Raw genomic sequence first — 23,701 nt, forward strand, 5'->3', positions numbered from 1 at the left:
GCTCAAGGAAGGCGCGCGCTCGTGTTCCAGTATAGAGCGCAATCGCTCCTTATAAGCCGTCGGCTTCGGTGTATATTTTTTTTGGAACTTTTTCAACACTGAAATGGACAACCACAGTATGAATCAAACAAGGGTGGGTGGGTTTAATGGGACTTAAAAATGACTAATTCTACTATGAAAACAATGCTAAAGTGCAACTAAGATGGCAGCGGCGCCATTTGATAAATGATAAAATTAATAGTTTTACCTACGAAATAAAGTGATGAACTCTAAACGCAAGTAACAATTGGGGGGGGAGTGATGATATCCCCCGCTCTGCTAGTTCTTCTTCAACAGTTAAGGCCGCCGGTATGTTTGAGATGAAACCCGATCCAGAACTTAAAAATTTAATCGAATCTCTAACTAAAAAGGTAGAGGCTATTTCTATTCAACAAAAGCCTATCCCCGTCATGAATGTAAATTCAAATCCATGTAGTTTCTGTTGGAGTCCTGAGCATCCCGACTCCCACTGTCCTATAGCCTATGAACATTCTTGTTCCATTAATAATGAACCTAACGCCCCTTGGAGACAAAATCCCAACTTCGGTTGGAGAAATAACCAACAAGTCACACCTCGTTTTGATAAAATGAATAGTTTTACCTACGAAATAAAGCGATGAACTCTAAACGCAAGTAAAACTAAACTTGATCTTATGGGTCTATATTTATCAAAGTTTCTACTCTCTTTCTATTGAACAGATAGTGGAGTAGGAAGTTCGTTCCACTCCTAGTGCTCTATCATGGAATTGTTTTCTAATCTAATTAATCGGTCTTAAGTCAATGAGAGCTTTACGAAGGTAATATACTATGATACTTACTGAATTTGATTACTTGAATTTAACTATGAATGCTATGGAAATATGATTGTGCTTGAATCTAGATAAATGATTAGAGGGGAATTGAATCCACCTAGAATCCAACTTATAGCCTAACATAGATTCTTGTATCTCGATTCTTATGTTCTTACGGCAAGAAATTCGAGTTCTAATCCCTAGTGTTCATGGCATTTCTACCGAGTACTAACTAGCATGTGAGGTCGTCCACCCATTCTCATGGCGAATCACGACCTTCTAGATTGTAATAGATTCTACAATGTTTCTACACTATACCACTAAGTTTTCATCAAGGCTTCATCAACCCCTCTAATGGAGGTTTTAGCCTTGAGTCATCAAACCATCATTTCCCATTTCATTATAACTACCCATCATATTAAAATTTTAACTTAACTAAATTAACTAACAATGGTTCAATCTATTTAAACTACGGAATGATAATCAACAAGAATTAAAATCAGATCTATAAATTGAAATAACATAATTTGAAATTGATAAAACAACTATTTTATTTATCTAATCAATCAAGAACAATGATTCAAAGACTTAATCTAAAATAAGAATTGAAAATGGAACTAAAGCTTAATTTAATTAATGATAACAGATCTAGAATTATCTATATTATTTTAGGTCTAACTAGCTACCATTAACAAAGAGTGAAGCTTTGGTTTTTATACTCTCAGATCCAAAAATCGTGCATGGGCTTGAAGCCATGTTTTGGGCCAGAGAATCAGGCCCAAAACCCAATTCTTTCAGTCCAGAAAGGCCTCTTCATCTGCAGTTTCCTTCAACAGACTTTTCGTCCACTTCTGCTCCTCTGATTAGGTCAAGGCTAGGACCATTAGAAAGCTATTTCCGAGCCGGTCATTTTGACATAAGGTAGGCCCAATTCCGAGGTCTGAGTCCAAAGATAAAGTTTTCGGAAGTTCTGTTGACTTTGTGCACTATTTCTGCCTGCATGGACTTTGACTTTTCAGCTTTGACCGGGTTTTCGAAAGGCTTTGTCTTCTTGAATCTTGGCCTTTAATCACGGAACTCCTTAGTAACCGACCTTTGCTCCTTTATCTCGCTAAAGTGGCATATTTCTGCACATAATGGACTTTGAAGCCTGAAATGCATAAAAACACCTAATCAGTGTTAACTCTTAATTATTACTCACATAATTGGTCTAAAAGTATGATCTTCTGGGGTTAAAACTACAATTTTGGGCTCTTATCAAACCACCCCAAATAGCATTTTGCTTGTCCTCAAACAAAGATGAGAAATTAGAATAAATGACCAAAAATGGAGTTCTATCTACTCGCTTTTTTGAGTGCGATTGCATTGACCATATGCAACAGGCCCTTAAACCACTAGGAATTCCCTAGTGGACGAAGTTATAGCCTCATGAGAGTTTTCCATTGTGAAGGTACTCACAAACTTCATCTATACTACAACGACTAAGAAATAAAACTATTGTTTCCTTATTCATGCTCTAAATTAACTATACCTCTCATTAGCAATGCATATAGAGTAATCAAGTCGAAACCTAAGCTAATATATGCATAATAATCAATCATCTACAATAAACATATATACAATGAGTAATACTATGAAATGCAATAGCAGGTCCATTTCTGAAACTCGGAATAGCGTCCTTAAGTAGGTTCTCATAATAATAGTCAAGATACAACACTCTGATTTTTCCACTCAAGTTTTCATTTACTCTAGTCTTGCAGTGGCACACTTTACCTTACAATCTCAATGACACACAAGGAAGCCGGAGTCGATCAAACACATCTGCCACTTACTATCACACTAACCTATTCCTAATTGAGCTAGAGGTCTTTATTAGGTGTTTCGGGGATTAGGAGATGGTTTAAGAAGGAAGAAAATGGATATTCAAAAAGGACAAGTCTGAGATAAAAGAGTCTTCATATTATGTAACTAGAGAAAACCTTATTATTTACTTTTGCTTCTACACTTTGTTTCCATCCTTAGCCATATTTTTTTTCTTTTTCTTTGGCTTTTGACTCCTTTTATTCTATTTTTTGGAGTTTTTATTTTATTTTTATTTTTATTTTTCTTTTCTTTGGATGAAAACTTCTTTTTTTTTATTTTCTCAAGCAACTAACTAATTTTTGTTTACACATGTTTTTCTTCTTCTTTCTTCCTCATTCTATTCTCGGACTTATTCTAAATTGGGTAGGTTGCTTTTTTTTTTTTTGTTTTGTTTTTATAACAGGGTAAAAGGATTTGTGGTTTATGAAAGGCTAAAGAAAGGCTCGAGGGGCTTACTAGCGGAAAATAATTCATAAGTTTAAATTTACGGCTATATCGATCCAAAGAGGGGCCTAAATTCTCGCTTAAGATATGGTTTAGTGATCAAGCAAGTGGGCGTGTGATTTCTCTATCCGGATTTTACTTCTCCCTTGTGTCATTTCTCAAATGTTTCACTCTTATAAGGCTTTAGGCTATATTCTCCACGAGGATTTGTAGAATAAGTACTCTAGCCTAGATTTCAGAAAACTTCTTGCTAACAATCATAGATACTCATGTAATATATTTATAGATAGATGCAAAGATTATTACCTACATATTAACCTAACGTTTCTAAAAATTATTCTAATGCAAAAGCTACATTGAAACTTCTAGATTGTTAAGAGCATAGAGAAAGAAAACAATACCAATATTCCTAAGTGTATAGCATAACTTATTTATTTATATTTTTGAATTTTGAAATTTTAACTAGAAAACAAATGCATATTATACATATCTATATCCTAACAGATGCCTTAATTACACGTGTTTCTATGCCCCCCCAAACAAGAATCATGCTTTGTCCTCAAAGCATTTAAATAAAGAGGGTAGGAAAAATACCATTGAAGCGCGTGAAATTCAAGAACATCTGCAAAACAAGGTTAGAACGTACTAATATAGGAAATAAAAACTGACGCAACTCTATAAGAGTTCCACCCATTATGGGGTTAACAAGAATCAAATTGCTTGGGACATAAGCAGACACTAACTAGAATTAAAACTTACCTTATCTCCCGGACATGCATTTTATCTACCCAATAACATCATGGGTCTTGTATTTCAGCGAGCATGGCAAGTCCAAGAACAATTTCTAGGAAGAACTATAAGCGGTTCCCGACCTACGTGTGCGATCACCTCGTGAAACCAAGCACCATAAGTAGTGCTTTAGAACAAATCTTTGAAAGACTGTTCCGGTATTAATGTAGGAGATGTCATCACAAAATACGCTCTAGAACAGCTGCAAATCACCCGGGAACAACCCACAGAAAATTGGAATTTTCCGTGTTCACGCGAAGCGGTATTGGTGCGCCAACTTGGGCGGGAGTGCGCTCGATTATTTTGGGATTCCAGTGTTTGAGCGCCGAAGTCTTGAAACTTTACTCTTGAAGCTCCTCCGGTTTGTATTTTTTTTTTTTCAGGGGCGAGGTGGGGGTAAGAATAGGAAGTTTAGTGATCAAGCATGGAAAAACCAAATGCCCCACCCCCAAACAAATTTTTGAAAACAGGTTTGTAAAAATTTGTTTTAAAACGTGGGAGGGCCCGGTTACCTGAATGGTGCATTCACCAATATATGGAAATGAAAGAAAATGCACCAAACACAAAATTTGAGTCGTTTATAGTCAGATACTCGAGACTTTATCTAAATATATGTATGAATATGCAGTTTATCATATATTAATAACCGAAATAGTTGTGGATCGCTCCATAAATAAATATCACAGAAAACATATCCAAACACAATCAAGCACCAAGATTTCCTACGACGCAGCCTAGTAGAATGAAAGCGAAGTCGGATAGACCTATAACATAACCGAGCATGCACCTTATGTTTCATCTTTGAACGAGAGGGTGTCCTAGTGAATAAGTGTGGAAAAGTTAATGGTTGTGGAAGATATGGTGGATTGGGATAAGTTTTAGAGAAAAAGCATGGAAAAAATGAGGATGTGGGTTTAGCACAAAACTCATGCATGGTGTAGTTAGGAACTGTCTCAAGTCTGAAAATGACGGTGTCAAGTGGTTTATCCTTGTGAAGTATTTGTTTACTAGGTGGATTTAAAAAATCATGAAGCACAAGAGAAACTAAAGGATCGAGTGCAAACTCGAGGTTCCTTTGAAAAGGTGGAGGGTGGGGAATATTGGTGATGGAAGATGAATGATTCTCAGCTAGAGCTCTCAAGTCCATATCATCAGAAATCTTGATATATGCAAGACATTCCTCAATAGGTGGGTCAAAAGGATCACTGGGATAGAGATTGAAAAATTCATCTTCCGTCATAGCATCAAGGGATGAATGGTTGTTGGCAAGGGGGACTCGCGAAGTGGTAAAGAAGCGGTGCAAAAGAGTTGCAGGAATTCTTCTTCGATTTCGTCTACTACCAGGGAGTCATTGTTAAAGTCGGAATTTCCGAAGAAAAGGAATTTGTTAATCTGTTTCTCCGAAAACATGTTTTTGAAGTAATCTTGAGCTAAGCTCTCGATCATGCTAACCTCGCCATTTGTAGATGAATCGGGATACTGTGTCCTCATTTTGAAAACATTTACCTCAACAGAAAGATGGCCAAAGGACAAGGACATCGAACCATCGCGGCAGTTTATGAGCGCGTTGGCAGTAGCCAAAAGGGGCCTCTAAAATGATAGGTACAGAGTCGTTAGTGACTTTCGTGGTCGAGGATAACGGTCGGCCGGGTAATAAATATTTTGGACTTTAACCAAAGACGCGTTTTCAACCACACCCTTAGGATACTTAATAGACCGATCAGCTAATTGCAATGTCATTTTAGTAGGTTGCATCTCCTCTAGACCTATTTGTTTATACAAATAAAACGGGATTAAGTTAACACTAGCCCCCAGGTCTAGTAACGCGGTCGTCGTGTGAGAATCTCCTAAGGTGCATTGTACAGTAGGACGACCAGGGTCCTTGTACTTAACAATTCCATTATTTTTGGATAAAGTTGGGAACCTGCTCGGTTAGAAAGGCGTCTTTATGTATGTTGGTCTTACGCCTAGTAGTGCACAACTCCTTAAGAAACTTAAGCGTGGTTAGGTAGCATTTTATAGCTTCGAGAAAAGGAAGGTTTATCGTTAGATTCTTGAAAACGCGTTTCCTAATCTCCTCAAAGTTTGTATCCCTGGTTAGCATGGCTAACTTCTGAGGGAATGGTGGTTTCGCTCTATATTTAGCGTATGGCTCGACTTGATGTGTAACCTTGGCTTTTTATTTCTTAGGTTGTGGTTTAACTGGTACCTCTACTGTGGTAGGTTCTTCAGTTTCTATTTCGGTATCTAGTTCGATATCCGGTGTAGGGAGTACTGATGGGGTAACTATAGGCATAGTTACTTTGTTATCAATCACTCTTCCAGAACGGAGAGTGGTGATGACATTTAGCTCACCTACGGTTGTAGTTTCCGTACTAGTATTACCGTTTACTTCAAAGGCTGTGTTTGCTGTTCTAGGGTTGGGTATCGCTTGGCCTGGAAACACGCCTTTTGGTTGGGCTTTCTCTTGGGCTAACTGTTGGTTTAAATTATTAACGGATTGTAGAATGTGTTGGTTAGATTGAGCCATGGTTTGAAAAAGTTGTTGGCTCACTTGTATGAAGGTGTCAAGGCGATCACGGTTGTGTGGGTGCGATGAGACACGGTGGTGGTGTGGACCGAACTATCTCGCGTTGATTATTTATGGGCGGATTGTGATAGTTATTATTTACCTAATGATACCTCTATTAGCATTATAATTATTATAACTACATTGACCTTGTGCTTGACCTTGTCGAGGTTAAGCTTGGTTGTTATAATTATTATAATTACCCCGATCCCGTCCTTGTTGTGGTGGAGCTTGGTTATAAGCGTGTGTTGGCCTAACATATTGATTATTGTACCACGGAGGTGTGGCGTGTTGGTTATTTCTCCAAACGAAGTTGGGATTTTGTCTCCAAGGGCGTTAGGTTCACTATTAATGGAACAAGAATGTTCATAGGCTATAGGGACGATTAAAGTCGGGATGCTTCGGGACTCAACATAAAACTACATGGATTTGAATTTACATTCATGACGGGGATAGGCTTTTGTTGTACGGAAATGGCCTCTACCTTTTTTGTGAGGGATTCAATTAGAGTTTTAAGCTCAGGATCTGATTTAACCTCAAACATACTGGTAGTCTTAACTGTTGAAGAAGAACTAGCGGTGCGGGAGTAATCTTCACGACCCCCCCAATTATTATTACGCTTAGTTTGATCTTCCAAAAATTTATATGCCTCTAAGGCTCCTTTACTTAGGAAACTACCCCCATTCATTATGTCTAGGACTTCTTTATGGTGGTGTAGAAGTCCTTTGGAAAAGGCACGAACTAACGTGTCTTTTGCTAGGTGATGGTGTGGACACTCTATAAGGAGATCAATGAAACGATTCCAAGCCTCAAAATGATTCATGAGGATTAAATGAGAAAAGAAGTGAATCTTGGAAAGCATTTCATCCGTCTTTAGGGGTGGGTAAAAATGTTCCATAAACAGCTGAACAAGTTTGGCCCACGAGTCCACAGAATTAGGCGCATGGGCAGTTAACCAAGACGTCGCCTTATCAGCTAAGGTGAAAGGGAATACCCTCAATTTAATTTGTTTCGCACCAACCGTAGGATGGTGGAATGTTGTAAGGACTTGTTCAATCCTACGCATGTGCTGATAAGGTTTTTCTTGGTCTAAACCGTGAAAAACGGGTAACAAATTTAATATGTTTGGGGGGATTCGAAAATCCCCCACTGGGTCTGCTAGAACGATGCAAGATTTAGGGCTATCGCTCAAGGCTTTATAAAAGTCAGAGAGAGGAGTCTCTCTTTCTTCAGCCATAATATCAGGTGGTGTGTGTGAAATAGTAGCTAGAGGTGTAGTGGGTGGGAAACTAGATAGACTTGTTTGTTGACGTTGCCGTGTAATTACGTTAGTAGTTTTTCTTCGACCGGACCTTAATCTCATGCAAGACTAAGTCGAACTTAACTAAACATGCAACACTCCAAACAATTACGATATACTAGTAGAAACCTCTAACGGAGATCACGAGGTGTGGAAGAAAGGAATACCTGATTCGTCCCTTGCTTCGCTTTATGAATAGCATCTTGTTTACGCGTGTTTAGTGTAAATAACAAGTTAAAACACTGAAAAACTTGAAAAATCGAAATTCAAACATACCGCGCAAAATCCGAAAATTTTGCTCGCGATAGCGTGGTCGCTCTTTGTTCCAATGACTTAGCGGGGTCATGCTTTCGGTCGAGGGCGGTCGCTCGTGGTCCAAGAACTATGGGCTGGTCGCTCTCAAAAGAAAGGCGCTGGTCGCTCAAAGAAAAGCCGGCGGGCGCTCGTGTTCCACTATAGCATAGCGGCTTCCTTATAAAGCTGGTCGCTTCGTGTATATTTTGCGGAACTTTTTCAACGCTGAAATGGACAACCACGCGTATGAATCAAACAAGGGTGGGTGGGTTTAATGGGACTTAAAAATGACTAATTCTACTATGAAAACAATGCTAAAGTGCAACTAAGATGGCAGCGGCGCCATTTGTTAAAAGATAAAATTGAATAGTCTACCTACGAAATGAACGATGAAATCAAACGAGGGTGGGTGGGTTTAATGGGACTTAAAAATGTTCCCCACCATCCACCTTTTCAAAGGAATCTCGAGTTTGCACTCGATCCTTTAGTTTCTCCTTTGCTTCATGATTTTTTAAATCCACCTAGTAAACAAATACTTCCCGAGGATAAACCACTTGCCACCTTCATTTTCAGACTTGAGACAAGTCCCTAACTACACCATGAATGAGTTTTGTGCTAAACCCACATCCTCATTTTTTCCATGCTTTTCTCTAAAACTTATCCCAATCCACCATATCTTCCACAACCATTCACTTTTCCACACTTATTCACTAGGACACCCTCTCGTTCAAAGATGAAATATAAGGTGCATGCTCGGTTATGTTATAGGTCTATCCGACTTCGCTTTCATTCCACTAGGTTGCGTCGTAGGAAATCTTGGTGCTTGATTGTGTTTGGATATGTTTTCTGTGATATTTATTTATGGAACGATCCACAACTATTTCGGTTGTTGGTATATGATAAACTGCATATTCATACATATATTTAGATAAAGTCTCGAGTATCTGACTATAAACGACTCAAATTTTGTGTTTGGTGCATTTCCTTTCATTTCCATATATTGGTGAATGCACCATTCAAGTAACCGGGCCCTCCCTATGGAGTGTGTGGTTGTAAGTACCGGATCCTAAGTCCACGGTTCACATAATTCACGTTTTCCACTCTTGCATGTTTTCTTGGTTTTTGAGTCATGTTTCTCTGTGGTGTGAATTATGTCTTTACTGCTTATTGTTTTCCTTTATATTAAACCTAATTCATAAAAAGTAAAAAGTTTAAAGCTATAAAAATAGTAATCTAGCAAGTCTCGAATCGACCTTAAAAGACCCAAGTTAGGTACAATACCAACTTTCTTGAGTATAGGCCAAACAAAAATTTCAAACTTAAAAGAGTTTTCCAATTTTGTTTGGGGTGGCGATTTTGGTATTCATTTCAAATCTTGTTGCCACCCTAAGCCCTGTCATGTTTAATCCAAGAGAGTTTGTGTTAGTTAGTACGTAATGTTTTAATTGTGCTTCATATTATCATATCATCTTTACAATATTTACATTGACAGTGCTTTCCAATTTTTGCCACGTTTCTATGGTAAATTCTTTCCTTATCTCTTTACACTTTGAGGACAAAGCGTTGATTGTTTGGGGGTGGGATAGAAACATTTGCAAAAATTAGACACTTTTAGGATGTAAATTATGCACTTTTATTTATAAAATGTTAAAAATTATAAAAATTAGTTAGTTACATAATTTAATTGTGCTATTGAATTGTTTCATGAACCCCTTCTCCCAAATTGTTTGGGGGTGGTACAAAACACGATGTAAATGTTAAGCACATATTAGGTTGTATATTACGTATTATTTGTCTTAAAAAAAAATAAAAATAAAAAGTTTATGCTATACACTTAGGAATATTGGTATTGTTTCTTTCTCTATGCTCTTAATAATCTAGAAGTCTCAAGTAGTTTTTGCATTAGAATAGTTTTTAGAAACTTAGGTTAATATGTAGGTAATAATCTTTGCATCTATCTAAAAATATATTACATGAGTATCTATGATTGTTTGGCAGTAAGTTTCTGAAATCTAGGCTAGAGTACTTATTCTACAAATCTTGTGAGAATATAGCCTAAAAGCCTTATATGAGTGAAACATTTGAGAAATGACACAAGGGAGAAGTATATTCGAATAGAGAAATCACACGTCCACTTGCTTGACCACTATACCATGTCTTAAGAGAGAATTTAGGCCCTTTTGGATCGATATAGCTAGAAATTCCGACCTAAGTATATTTTTCCGCTAATTAAGCCCCACTAAGCCTTTTATTAGCCCTTTCATAAACCACAAATCCTTTACCTGTTACAAAACAAAACAAAATAAAAAAAAAAAAAAAAAAAAATCAACCTACCCAATTTAGATAAGTCCGAGACTAGAATAAGGAAGAAAGAAGAAGAGAAAACCCTGTAAAACAAAAGTTAGTTAATTGCTTGAGAAAATAAAGAAAAGAAGTTTCCATCCAAAGAAAAGAAAAATAAAAATAGAAATAAAATAAAAACTCCAAAAAATAGAATAAAAGGAGTCAAAAGCCAAAGAAAAAGAAAAAAAAATATGGCTAAGGATGGAAACAAAGTGTAGAAGCAAAAGTAAATAACAAGGTTTTCTCTAGTTACATAATATGAAGACTCTATTATCTCAGACTTGTCCCTTCTGAATATCCATTTCCTTCCTTCTTAAACCATCTCCTAATCCCCGCAACACCTAATAAAGACCTCTAGCTCAATTAAGAATAGGTTAGTAGGATAGTAAGTGGAAGATGTGTTTGACCAACTTCGGCTTCCTTGTGTGTCATTGAGATTGTAAGGTAAAGTATGCCCACTGCACACTGGAGTAGCAAAACTTGAGTGGAAAAATCAGAGTGATTTTTGTCTTGACTTTTATGTGAGAACCTACTTAAGGACGCTATTCCAAAGTTTCAGAAAGGGACCTGTTACTGCATTTCATAGCATTACTCATTGTATATATGTTTATTCGTAGATGATTGATTATTATGCATATATTAGCTTAGGTTTTGACTTGATTACTCTATATGCATTGCTAGTGAGAGGTATAGTTAATTTAGAGCATGAATAAGGAAACAATAGTTTTATTTCTTAGTCGTTGTAGTATAGATGAAGTTTGTGAGTACCTTCATCGGAAAACTCTTACGAGACTATAACTTCGTCCACTAGGGAATTCCTAGTGGTTTAAGGCCTTGTTGCATATGGTCAATGCAATCGCACTCAGCGAAACAAGAGTAGATAGAACTCCATTTTTGGTCACTTATTCTAATTTCTCATCTTTGCTTGAGGACAAGCAAAGTGCTGTTTGGGGGTGGTTTGATAAGAGCCCAAAACTGTAGTTTTAACCCCTTAATAATCATACTTTTAGACCAATTATGTGAGTAATAATTAAGAGTTAACACTGATTACGTGTTTTTATGCATTTCAGGCTTCAAAGTCCATTATGTGCAGAAATGTGCCACTTTAGCGAGATAAAGAAGCAAAGGTCGGTTACTAAGGAGTTCCGTGATTAAAGGCCAAGATTCAAGAAGATAAAGCCTTTCTAAAGCCCGTCCAAAAGCTGAAAAAGTCGACGCGGGCACAAACAAAGACACACAAGTCGTGAGAACTTCCGAAGGCCGTATCTTTGGACTCAGACCTCGGAATGGGGCCTACCTTATGTCAAAACGACCGGCTCGGAAAGAGCTTTCCAATGGTCTAAGACTTGATCCAATAAGAGGTGCAGAAGTGGATGAAAAGTCTTTTGAAGCCAACTGCAGCTGAAGAGGCCTATTTGGACTAAAAGAATTGGGTTTTGGGCCTGATTCTCTGGCCCAAAACATGGCTCCAAGCCCATGCACGATTTTTGGATCTGAATGTATAAAAACCAAAGCTTCACTCTTTGTTAATGGTAGCTAGTTAGACCTAAAATAATATAGATAATTCTAGATCTGTTTTCATTAATTAAATTAAGCTTTAGTTCCATTTTCAATTCTTGTTTTAGATTAAGTCTTTGAATCATTGTTCTTGATTGATTAGAGAAATAAAATAGTTGTTTTATCAATTTCGAATTGTGTTATTTCAATTTATAGATCTGATTTTAATTCTTGTTGATTATCATTCCGTAGTTTAAATAGATTGAACCATTGTTAGTTAATTTAGTTAAGTTAGAATTTTAATATGATGGGTAGTTATAATGAAATGGGAAATGATGGTTTGATGACTCAAGGCTAAAACCTCCATTAGAGGGGTTGATGAAGCCTTGATGAAAACTTAGTGGTATAGTGTAGAAACATTGTAGAATCTATTCCAATCTAGAAGGTCGTGATTAAGCCATGAGAATGGGTGGACGACCTCACATGCTAGTTAGTACTTTCGGTAGAAATGCCATGAACACTAGGGATTAGAACTTCGAATTTCTTGCCGTAAGAACGTAAGAATCGAGATACAAGAATCTATGTTAGGCTATAAGTTGGATTCGAGGTGGATTCAATTCCCTCTAATCCTTTATCTAGATTCAAGCACAATCATATTTTCCTAGCATTAAGTAGTTAAATTCAAGTAATCAAATTCAGTAAGTATCGTAGTATATCACCTTAAAAGCTCTCTCATTGACTTAAGACCGATTAATTAGATTAGAAAACAATTTCATGCTAGAGCACTAGGAGTGGAACGAACTTCCTACTCCACTATCTGTTCAATAGAAAGAGAGTAGAAACTTTGATAAATATAGACCCATAAGATCAAGTTTAGTTTTACTTGCGTTTAGAGTTCATCGCTTTATTTCCTAGGTAAAACTATTCATTTTATCATTTATCAAATGGCCATGCGATCGAACCGGGTCACCCGCGTGGGAAGGGGAATACTCACCACTACTATACTAGTACGAAACTACAACCGTAGGTGAGCTAAATGCCATCACCACTCTCGCTACGGAAGAGTGATTAATAACAAAGTAACTATGCCTATAGTTACCCCATCAAGATACTCCTACACGGATATCGAACTAGATACCGAAATAGAAACTGAAGAACCTACCACTGTAGAGGTACCAGTTAAACCACAACCTAAGAAACAGAAAGCCAAGGTTACACATCAAGTCGAGCCATACGCTAAATATAGAGTGAAACCACCATTCCCTCAGAAGTTAGCCATGCTAACCAGGGATACAAACTTTGAGGAGATTAGGAACGTTTTCAAGAATCTAACGATAAACCTTCCTTTTCTCGAAGCTATAAAAAAGCTACCTAACCACGCTAAGTTTCTTAAGGAGTTGTGCACTACTAGGCGTAAGACCAACATACCTAAAGACGCCTTTCTAACTTAACAGTTCCCAACTTTATCCGAAAATAATGGAATTGTTAACTACAAGGACCCTGGTCGTCCTACTGTACAATGCACCTTAGGAGATTCTCACACGACGACCGCGCTACTAGACCTGGGGGCTAGTGTTAACTTACTCCCGTTTTATTTGTATAAACAAATAGGTCAAGAGGAGATGCAACTTACTAAAATGACATTACAATTAGCTGATCGGTCTATTAAGTATCCTAAGGGTGTGGTTGAAAACGTGCTTTGGTTAAAGTCCAAATTTCTTATTACCCAAACCGACCGTTATCCTCGACCGCGTAAGTCACTAACGACTCTGTACCTATCATTTTAGGGCGTCCCTTCTTGGCTACTGCCAACGCGCTCATAAACTGCCGCGATGGTTCGATGTCCTTGTCCTTTGGCCATCTTTCTGTTGAGGTAAATGTTTTCAAAATGAGGACACAATATCCCGATTCATCTACAAATGGCGAGGTTAGCATGATCGAGATCTTAGCTTAAGATTACTTCAAAAACATGTGTCCGGAGAAACAGATTAACAAATTCCTTTCCTTCGGAAATTCCGACTTTAACAATGACTCCCTGGTAGTAGACGAAATCGAAGAAGAATTCCTGCAACTCTTTTGCACCGCTTCTTTACCACTTCGCGAGTCCCCCCTTGCCAACAACCATTCATCCCTTGATGCTATGACGGAAGATGAATTTTTCAATCTCTATCCCAGTGATCCTTTTGACCCACCTATTGAGGAATGTCTTGCATATATCAAGATTTCTGATGATATGGACTTGAGAGCTCTAGATGAGAATCATTCACCTTCCATCACCAATATTCCCCACCCTCCACCTTTTCAAAGGAACCTCGAGTTTGCACTCGATCCTTTAGTTTCTCCTGTGCTTCATGATTTTTTAAATCCACCTAGTAAACAAATACTTCACAAGGATAAACCACTTGACACCGTCATTTTCAGACTTGAGACTGTCCCTAACTACACCATGAATGAGTTTTGTGCTAAACCCACATACTCATTTTTTCCATGCTTTTTCTCTAAAACTTATCCCAATCCACCATATCTTCCACAACCATTAACTTTTCCACACTTATTCACTAGGACACCCTCTCGTTCAAAGATGAAACATAAGGTGCATGCTCGGTTATGTTATAGGTCTATCCGACTTCACTTTCATTCCACTAGGCTGCGTCGTAGGAAATCTTAGTGCTTGATTGTGTTTGGATAAGTTTTCTGTGATATTTATTTATGGAATGATCCACAACCATTTCGGTTGTTGATATATGATAAACTGCATATTCATACATATGTTTAGATAAGTCTAGGGAATCTGACTTTAAAAGACCCAAGTTTTCGTACAATACCAACTTTCTGAAGTATAGGCCAAACAAAATTTTCAAACTTAAAAAGAGTTTTCCAATTTTGTTTGGGGGTGGCGTATTTTGGTATTCATTTTAAATCATGTTGCCACCCTAAGCCTGTCATGTTTACTTCAGTAGAGTTTGTGTTAGGTAGTCCGTACCAATTTAATTGTGCTTCATATTATCGTATCATCTTTACAATATTTCTATTATAGGTACTGCAAATTTTTGCCACGTTTCTATGGTAAATTCTTTCCTTATCTCTTTACACTTTGAGGACAAAGCGGTCGATTGTTTGGGGGTGGGATAGAAACATTTGCAAAAATTAGACACTTTTAGGATGTAAATTATGCACTTTTATTTATAAAATGTTAAAAATTATAAAAATTAGTTAGTTACATAATTTAATTGTGTTATTGAATTATTTCATGAACCCCCTTCTCCCAAATTGTTTGGGGGTGGTATAGAAACACGATGTAAATGTTAAGCACATATTAGGTTGTATATTACGTATTATTTGTCTTAAAAAAAATAAAAACAAAAATTCAAAAATATAAATAAATAAGTTATGCTATACACTTAGGAATATTGGTATTGTTTTCTTTCTCTATGCTCTTAACAATCTAGAAGTCTCACGTAGCTTTTGCATTAGAATAATTTTTAGAAACTTAGGTTAATATGTAGGTAATAATCTTTGCATTTATCTATAAATATATTACATGAGTATCTATGATTGTTAGTAGTAAGTTTCTGAAATCTAGGCTAGAGTACTTATTCTACAAATCCTGTGAGAATATAGCCTAAAGCCTTATAAGAGTGAAACATTTGAGAAATGACACAAGGGAGAAGTAAAATCCGGATAGAGAAATCACACGTCCACTTGCTTGATCACTAAACCCTATCCTAAGCGAGAATTTAGGCCATCTTTGGATCGATATAGCCAGAAATTCAAACCTATGAATTATTTTCCGCTAGTCGCCCCTCTGAGCCTTTATTTAGCCTTTCATAAACCACAAATCCTTTACCCTGTTATAAAAACAAAACAAAATAAAAAAAAAAAAGCAACCTACCCAATTTAGAATAAGTCTGAGAATAGAATGAGAAAGAAAGAAGAAGAGAAAAACATGTGTAAACAAAAATTAGTTAGTTGCTTCAGAAAATAAAGAAAAGAAGTTTCCATCGAAAGAAAAGAAAAATAAAAATAGAAATAAAATAAATAATCCAAAAAAATAGAATAAAAGGAGTCAAAAGCCAAAGAAAAAGAAAAAAATATGGCTAAGGATGGAAACAAAGTGTAGAAGCAAAAGTAAATAACAAGGTTTTCTCTAGTTACATAATATGAAGACACTTTTATCTCAGACTTGTCCTTTTGAATATCCATTTCCTTCCTTCTTAAACCATCTCCTAATCCCAAAACACCTAATAAAGACCTCTTGCTCAATTAGGAATAGGTTAGTGTGATAGTAAGTGGCGGATGTGTTTGATTGACTCGGGCTTTCTTGTGTGTCATTGAGATTGTAAGGTAAAGTGTGCCCACTTCTGCACTAGAGTAGCAAAATTTGAGTGGAAAAATCAGAGTGTTGTATCTTGACTATTATTGTGAGAACCTACTTTAAGGAGTTTGAAAGCTTATTTCATAGTAGTTTCATTGAATATGTTTATTGACCTGATTGCATTTATTAGCATATATTAGCTTAGGTTTTAGACTTGATTACTCTATATGCATTGCTAGTGAGAGGTATAGTTAATTTAGAGCATGAATAAGGAAACAATAGTTTTATTTCTTAGTCGTTGTAGTATAGATGAAGTTTGTGAGTACCTTCACTAAAAAATTCTCTCATATGGTCAATGCTGAGGCTATAACTTGTCCACTTTTGGAATTCCTAGTGGTTTAAGGCCTTGTTGCATATTTGTCAATGCAATCGCGACTCATACTTTTGAACCCAATTATATGAGTAATAGATAGAACTCCATTTTTGGTCACTTATTCTAATTTCTCATCTTTGCTTGAGGACAAGCAAAATGCTGTTTGGGGGTGGTTTGATAAGAGCCCAAAACTGTAGTTTTAACCCAATCGAGGAGGAGCGAGAAGTGGATGAAAAGTCATACTTTTAGACCAATTATATGAGTAATAATTAAGAGTTAACACCCATTACATGTTTTATGTATTTCAGGCTTCAAAGTCCATTATGTGCAGAAATGTGCCACTTTTATATTAGATAAAGGAGCAAAGGTTGGTTACTAAGGAGTTCCAATTTGATTAAAGGCCAAGATTCAAGAAGACAAAGCCTTTCTAAAATTCTTTACGGTCAAAGTTGAAAACTTAGTTGTTAGTGTAGAATTGTTTGTAGATTCTATTCCACTCTAGAAGGTCGTGTTTAGCCATGAGAATGGGTGGGCGACCTCACATGCTAGTTAGTATTTGGTAGAAATGCCACGAACACTAGGGATTAGAACTCGAAATTCTTGCCGTAAGAACGTAAGAATTCGAGATACAACAATCTATGCTAGGTTATTAAGTTGGATTCGAGGTGGATTCAATTCCCCATAATCCTTTATCTAGATTCAAAAACAATTATATTTCCATAGCATTCCGTAGTTTAAATTAAAATAATCAATTTCATATTGCATCGTAGTATAATTCCCCCTCGTAAAACTCTCATAGACTTAAGACCGACTAATTAGATTAGAAAACAATTCCATGCTAGAGCACTAGGAGTGGAACGAACTTCCTACTCTACTTTATTTCGATTGAATTGAGAGTAGAAACTTTGATAAAAATAGACCCATAAGATCAAGTTTAGTTTTACTTACGTTTAGAGTTCATCGCTTTATTTCGTAGGTAAAACTATTCATTTTATCTTTTATCAAATGGCGCCGCTGCCATCTTAGTTTCACTTTCGTATTGTTTTTGTAGTGTTAGTACTGTTATTAAAGTCCCATTTCACCCACCCACCCATGTTTGATTCATACTGTAGTTGTCCATTTCAGAGTTGAAAAATTCCGGGCCAGAATTACACACCGATACAACTTCCTTGAGCGACCCGCCTAACTCATCATCCCCTCGAAATAACCCCCCCCATGTGGAGCGGACCGACCTTAAACTCTGGAATTCTAAGATACACCGAGCCCGACCACCCTATGCCAAACAAAATTTTTCGGATTTCGGCGGTTTGATTCGAACTTTGATCTTTCATATTTTTCAGTGTTCTAACTCGCTATATACACTTGAAACAAGCATAAACAAGACGCTATTCATAAGCGAAGCAAGGGCGCAAATCGGGTATTCCTTTCTTCCACACCTCGCTCTCTGTTAGAGGTTTATACTAGTATATCGAGAATTGTTTGGAGTGTTGATGTGTTTAGCTAAGTTTGGTTTTAGCCTTGTATGAGATTAAAGTCCGGCCGAACAAAACACCGATGTAATTACACAACAACGCCAACAAACAAGTCTATCTAGTATACCACCCACTACACCTCTAGCTACTATTTCACACACATCACGACCAATGCCCGACCGACGAAGAAGAGGCCTCTCTCGACTTCTACAAAGCCTTGAGCGATAGCCCCAAATCTTGCATCGTTCTAGCGGGACCCAAAGGGGATTTCGAATCCCTCCAAATATTTTAATTTGTTACCCGCTTTTCATGGATTAGACCATGAAAAACCTTATCAACACATCGTAGGATTGAACAAGTCCTAACAACATTCCACCATCCTACGGTTGGTTGGTGGGAACAAATTAAATTAAGGGTATTCCCTTTCACCTTAGCCCGATAAAGGCGTTTTGGTTAACTGCCCAAGCCTAATTACGTGGACTCGTGGGCTAAACTTGTTCAAATTTGTTTATGGAACATTTTTACCCACCCCTAAAGAAGGATTAGATGCTTTCCAAGATCCATTTCTTTCGACAAAATCCTCATGAATCATTTTCAGAGGCTTGGAATCGTTTCACCGATCTCTTTATAGAGTGTCCACATCATAACTTAGCGAAAGACACGTTAGTTCGTGCCTTTTTCAAAGGACTTCTACACCACCATAAAGAAGTCCTTGACATAATGAATGGGGTAGTTTCTTAAGCAAAGGAGCTTGAGGCTTATAAAATTTTAGAGGACCAAACTAAAGCGAAATAAAACTGGGGTAGTGACAATATCCACCAGCTCCGCTAGTTCTTCTAATACAGTTAAGGCGCGGTATGTTTGAAATTAAACACGATCCCGAGCTAAAAACTCTAATCGAATCACTCACTAAAAAGGTATAGGCCATTTCGGTTCAACAAAATCCTATTCCAGTCATGAATGTAAATTCAAATCCATGTAGTTTACATTTGGAGCCCCGAGCATCCCGACTCCCACTGTCCTATACCCTATGAACAGGCTTGTTCCATTAATAGTGAACCTAACGCCCCTTGGAGACAAAATCCTAACTTTGGTTGGAGAAATAACCAAAACGTCACACCTCAAGGGTACAATAATCAATATGTTAGGCTACGCGCATTTTTTAACCAAACCCCACTACTACAAGGACAGTCGGGGAATTTTAATAATTATAACAACCAAGTGCAACCTCGACAAGGTCAAGCACAAAGTCAAGGTAGTTATAATAATTATAATGCTAATAGAGGTATCGTTCGGTAAATAATAACTATCAAAATCCACCCATAAATAATTCAGGTGAACTAGTTCCAAATCACACCACCCGTGACTACTACACCTACACAACCGGATCGTCTTGACACCTTCATACAAGTGAGCCAAAACTTTTCCAAACCATGGCTAAATCTAAACAAACGGCTTCTACAATCCGTTAATAATTTAACCAAACAAATGGCTCAAGATAAAGCCCAACCCAAAGGTGTTTTCAGTCACGAAATACCTAATCCTAAAACAACAAATACAGCCTTTGAGCTAACCAATAATACTAGTAACGAGTATGAAAATGTAGGTGAGCTAAAGGCCATCACCACTCTCCGTTCTGGTAGAGTGGTTGATAACAAAGTAACTATGCCTATAGTTTCCCCACCAGTAGCCCCTACACCTGCTATATTACTAGATACCGAAATAGAAATTGAAGAGCCTACCACTGTAGAGGTACCAGTTACAACAAAACCTAAGAAACAGGAAGCCACGGTTAAACATCCAGGTAATACCATTGCTAAATATAAACAGAAACAACCGTTTCCACAAAAATTAGCCATGTCAACTAGGGATACAAATTACGAGGAGATTAGGGATTTTTTTAAGAATTTAACTATAAACCTTCCCTTCCTCGAAGCTATAAAAAAGCTACCACACCATGCTAAGTTTCTTAAGGAATTGTGTACTACTAGGCGTAAGACCAATATACCAAAAGACGCCTTTTTACAGAACAATTCCCAACTCTATCCAACATGATGGAATTGTTAAGTACAAGGACCCCGGTCGCCCCTCTTTGTACAATGCACCTTAGGAGATTCCTATCGACGACGTTATTAGACTTGGGGGCTAGTGTAAACTTACTCCCATTTTATTTGTATAGACAAATAGGTCTAGACGAGATGCAACCCACTAGAATGACGCTTGCAATTAGGCGATCGGTCTATTAAGTATCCTAAGGGTGTCGTCCAAAATGTTCGTAAAATTTAGGATATTTACTATCCGGCTGATTTTGTCATCCTCGACCGCACGAAGTCATTAATGACTCTGTCCCGATCATCTTAGAGGCGACCTTTTCTAGCAACCGCCAATCGCGCTCATTAATTGCCTCGATGGTTCAATGTCCATGTCTTTTGGCCATCTTGTCGTTTGAAGTCAATGTTTTAAAACAAAGACACGATTACCCGATTCGTCTATGGATGGAGAGGTTAGCATGATCGAGGCGTTGCTTTCGAGATTATTTCAACAACACGCGTTCCCGATAATCATATGCCCAAATTTCTTTCCTTTGGAAGTTCAGACTCCAACATTTCCATCCCTACACTAGTCGATACACATATTATGGATGAGGATGAGATAGATGACTTTCTCAAAGATGTAGAGGACTATCATAGTAACGAGGATATGACCAATCTAGATGAGCAATTCGATGAGTTTCTTCGAGAAGGTGATGAATCACCCTATCAAGAACTACTTTGCACAACATCCACCTCGATTCCCCTCCTCCCACCCTTTCAAAGGAATCCCGAGTTTGCACTTGACCCTTTTGTTTCTCCCGTGCTCCATAATTTTTTTACATCCACCTAGTAAACAACTACTTCAGAAGGACAAACCATTTGACACCTTCATTTTCAGAATTGAGACAACCCCTACACACACAATGAATTAGTTTTGTGCTAAAACCACATCCTCATTGTTTACAGGCTGTCTTTCTACAACTTATCCATATCCACCATATTCTCCACAACCATTCACTTTTCCACACTTATTTACTAGAACACCCACTCATTCAAAAATGAAAAATAAGGTGCATGATAGGTTACATAATAGGGTTATCCGACTTCGCTTTCATTTCACTAGGTTGAGTCATAGGAAATCTTGGTGCTTGATTGTGTTTGGATATGTTTTCTGTGATATTTATTTATGGAATGATCCACAATTATTTCGGTTGTTGATATATGATAAACTGCATGGTCATACATACATCTAGATAAAGTCTCGAGTATCTGACTATAAACGACTCAACTTTTGTGTTTGGTGCATTTCCTTTCATTTCCATATATTGGTGAGTGCACCATTAAGGTAACCGGACCCTCTCTATGGAGTGTGTGGCTGTAAGTACCGGAACCTAAATCCACGTTTAAACATAATTCACGTTTTCCACTCTTGCATGTTTTCTCGGATTTTTGAGTCATGTTTCTCTATGGGGTGAATTATGTCCTTCTTGTTTATTGTTTTCTTTTTAAAATTAAAATAAATATATATATATATATATATATTAAAGAATAAGCATAGTAACCTAGAAAGTCTCGGGAATCTGACTTTAAAAGGCCCATTGCTAAAACCAAATTTTCTAAGCTTCGTTGTAAAAATTTGTTTAGGGGGTGGTGTTCGTGTTTCCGTACTAAATATTTATGTCCCATTAGAGTTGCTTAGGCCGTTTTATTGTATTACGATTCGGGTTGACATAATCCATGAATTTAGAGTTCAATTGTTCGCATAACGTACGTCATGCACGCACTTCGAGGTGTTTTCCACTATCTTATATGTCATCCACGGTCGAAATAGAGTGTTTTATGGATCATTGGATTGGAAATTCTCTCCTGATCATTTCCATATCTCATTCGCAAAAATTGGACCGGTAACGAAGCGGCAATTTTGATTTGAAGTTTCACGAAAAATTGGAAAAAAATCACAAATTTCGATTTTGAGCTTGGGCCCAACCCGCGCCCACCGACAGCACGACCGCGCCCTTACCTTAGCCAACAGTCACGATCTTCTTCCTCCATTCCGCCATTAACGCCCAAAAGCTTGAAACAAAAAAAAAATAAAATAAAATTAAAAAGAAAAACAATTAACCCACGCCCACAATCCAACTCTAACTCCAAATCTTCTCTTAAACCATACCCACACCACCTCCACCAATTCAAACCACCAAAAACCACCGAAAAATTAAAAATTCAAAGCTGCCGCGCCACCACACCACCACCACCATCGTTTTTTATCAGTGAGTCGTTCCTCATTACTCCTACACCTTCTACATACACCAAATCATATTCAAACTTCCAATGGCTCAACAACGCCGAATTTTGCCGGAGCAAGCTTTTACCGCCGACCACTTCGCACCGTTTTACGGTGACGAGATGATCAGTCGAGAGGAGTAGCTTGTGGTACTTTCGACTGAAGCCTATTACCACGAGGACTTAGTCCGGCGGTTCTATGATCTGAGGGGAGTTAGAAGGGACGAGGATTTTTGTAGTTGTGGCGAAGGCGGAGGCTAAGGAAGTGACGACCGGTTGTTGGCTGAGATTCTAGGCATTCCGCCTAGAATCCATCTGATGTCACCACTGCGGGAGTCCCAACATAATGGGGTAGAGCCATTGATGCACGAGACAGTTATTGGAGGCGACTACAATGCGAGATCGCATTGTGTTCGACAGAACTTCCACTTAGGACCAACCCGGTACGCTCTGACCCGGTGGATTAGTCGGACGCGTCTAGGGGAAGGGGAAGGTCACGACATCGGCTGAAATCGCCTCCACATCTTATGGATACTCCAGGAGCGGAAGTATGACTTCTGCATCTTAGAGTTTTTACTGAGCATGATTAAGGGAGTAGGGAGGTCTGCTGCCCCTCTCCCTGTGTTGATAACAAAGATCATGCTGAAGTTGAGAGCAGCTAAGGCGACTGATCGGACATATATCACCCTCCACCGTAACCCTCGCATCTATAAGGAGTGTGTCCAACGGGTTTGGAGATTTGCTGAGGATAGAGAAGAAGAAGAAGAGGATGGTGGAGCTGAGAATGAAGAGGAGGCTGGGGGAAATCAGGATGCCTCGGAGGATGAGGAGGACTTGACGTGTTTTGACGCGGATGCCTTGGAGAGGTGCTGGTCAGATATAGAACGCATGGCTGTGATCCATCATGGCATGCATTCGCTCAACACTATCTGTGAAGACCTCCGGACTCGACAGGCAACGATGCATCATAACTTCAAGCTCCGTACCCAGAGAGAGGACGAGAGGTGGGAACAGATGAGGGCCGAGCTAGAAGCTAAAGCGCCCGATTCCCGGGGCGAGATCGCGACCACGATTCCCACGTCACGGGGACTCTCCTTCGAGGATACACCCTCGAGACACGGCGCCCGTCGTCGAAAAGACGAATGGTGCTAGTCCATCAGGAGCTCAGGAGCAGTCTCCAGAGCGTGTTCCTTCCGCCACCAGTTCCGGAGTAGCTAGGGATAGTATAGTTTGATGTTTTATGTTTTATTTGTAGTTTCATTATTGTTATTTATTTTAATGCAAGTTTTATTTTCG

At 38.1% G+C, this 23,701-nt stretch overlaps 1 non-coding gene across 1 annotated transcript; it reads right to left on the minus strand.

Moving 5' to 3' along the window:
• Window positions 1–18,627: 18,627 nt before the first annotated feature.
• LOC147481484 (small nucleolar RNA R71) lies at window positions 18,628–18,739 on the minus strand. Its single transcript, XR_015207111.1, has one exon. It is a non-coding gene; the product is annotated as a small nucleolar RNA R71 (small nucleolar RNA).
• Between the last annotated feature and the right edge of the window lie 4,962 nt (window positions 18,740–23,701).

Source organism: Coptis chinensis, chromosome 8 (genome assembly GCF_015680905.1).
Source record: "Coptis chinensis isolate HL-2020 chromosome 8, ASM1568090v1, whole genome shotgun sequence".
In the NCBI taxonomy this organism is placed as follows: domain Eukaryota; kingdom Viridiplantae; phylum Streptophyta; class Magnoliopsida; order Ranunculales; family Ranunculaceae; genus Coptis; species Coptis chinensis.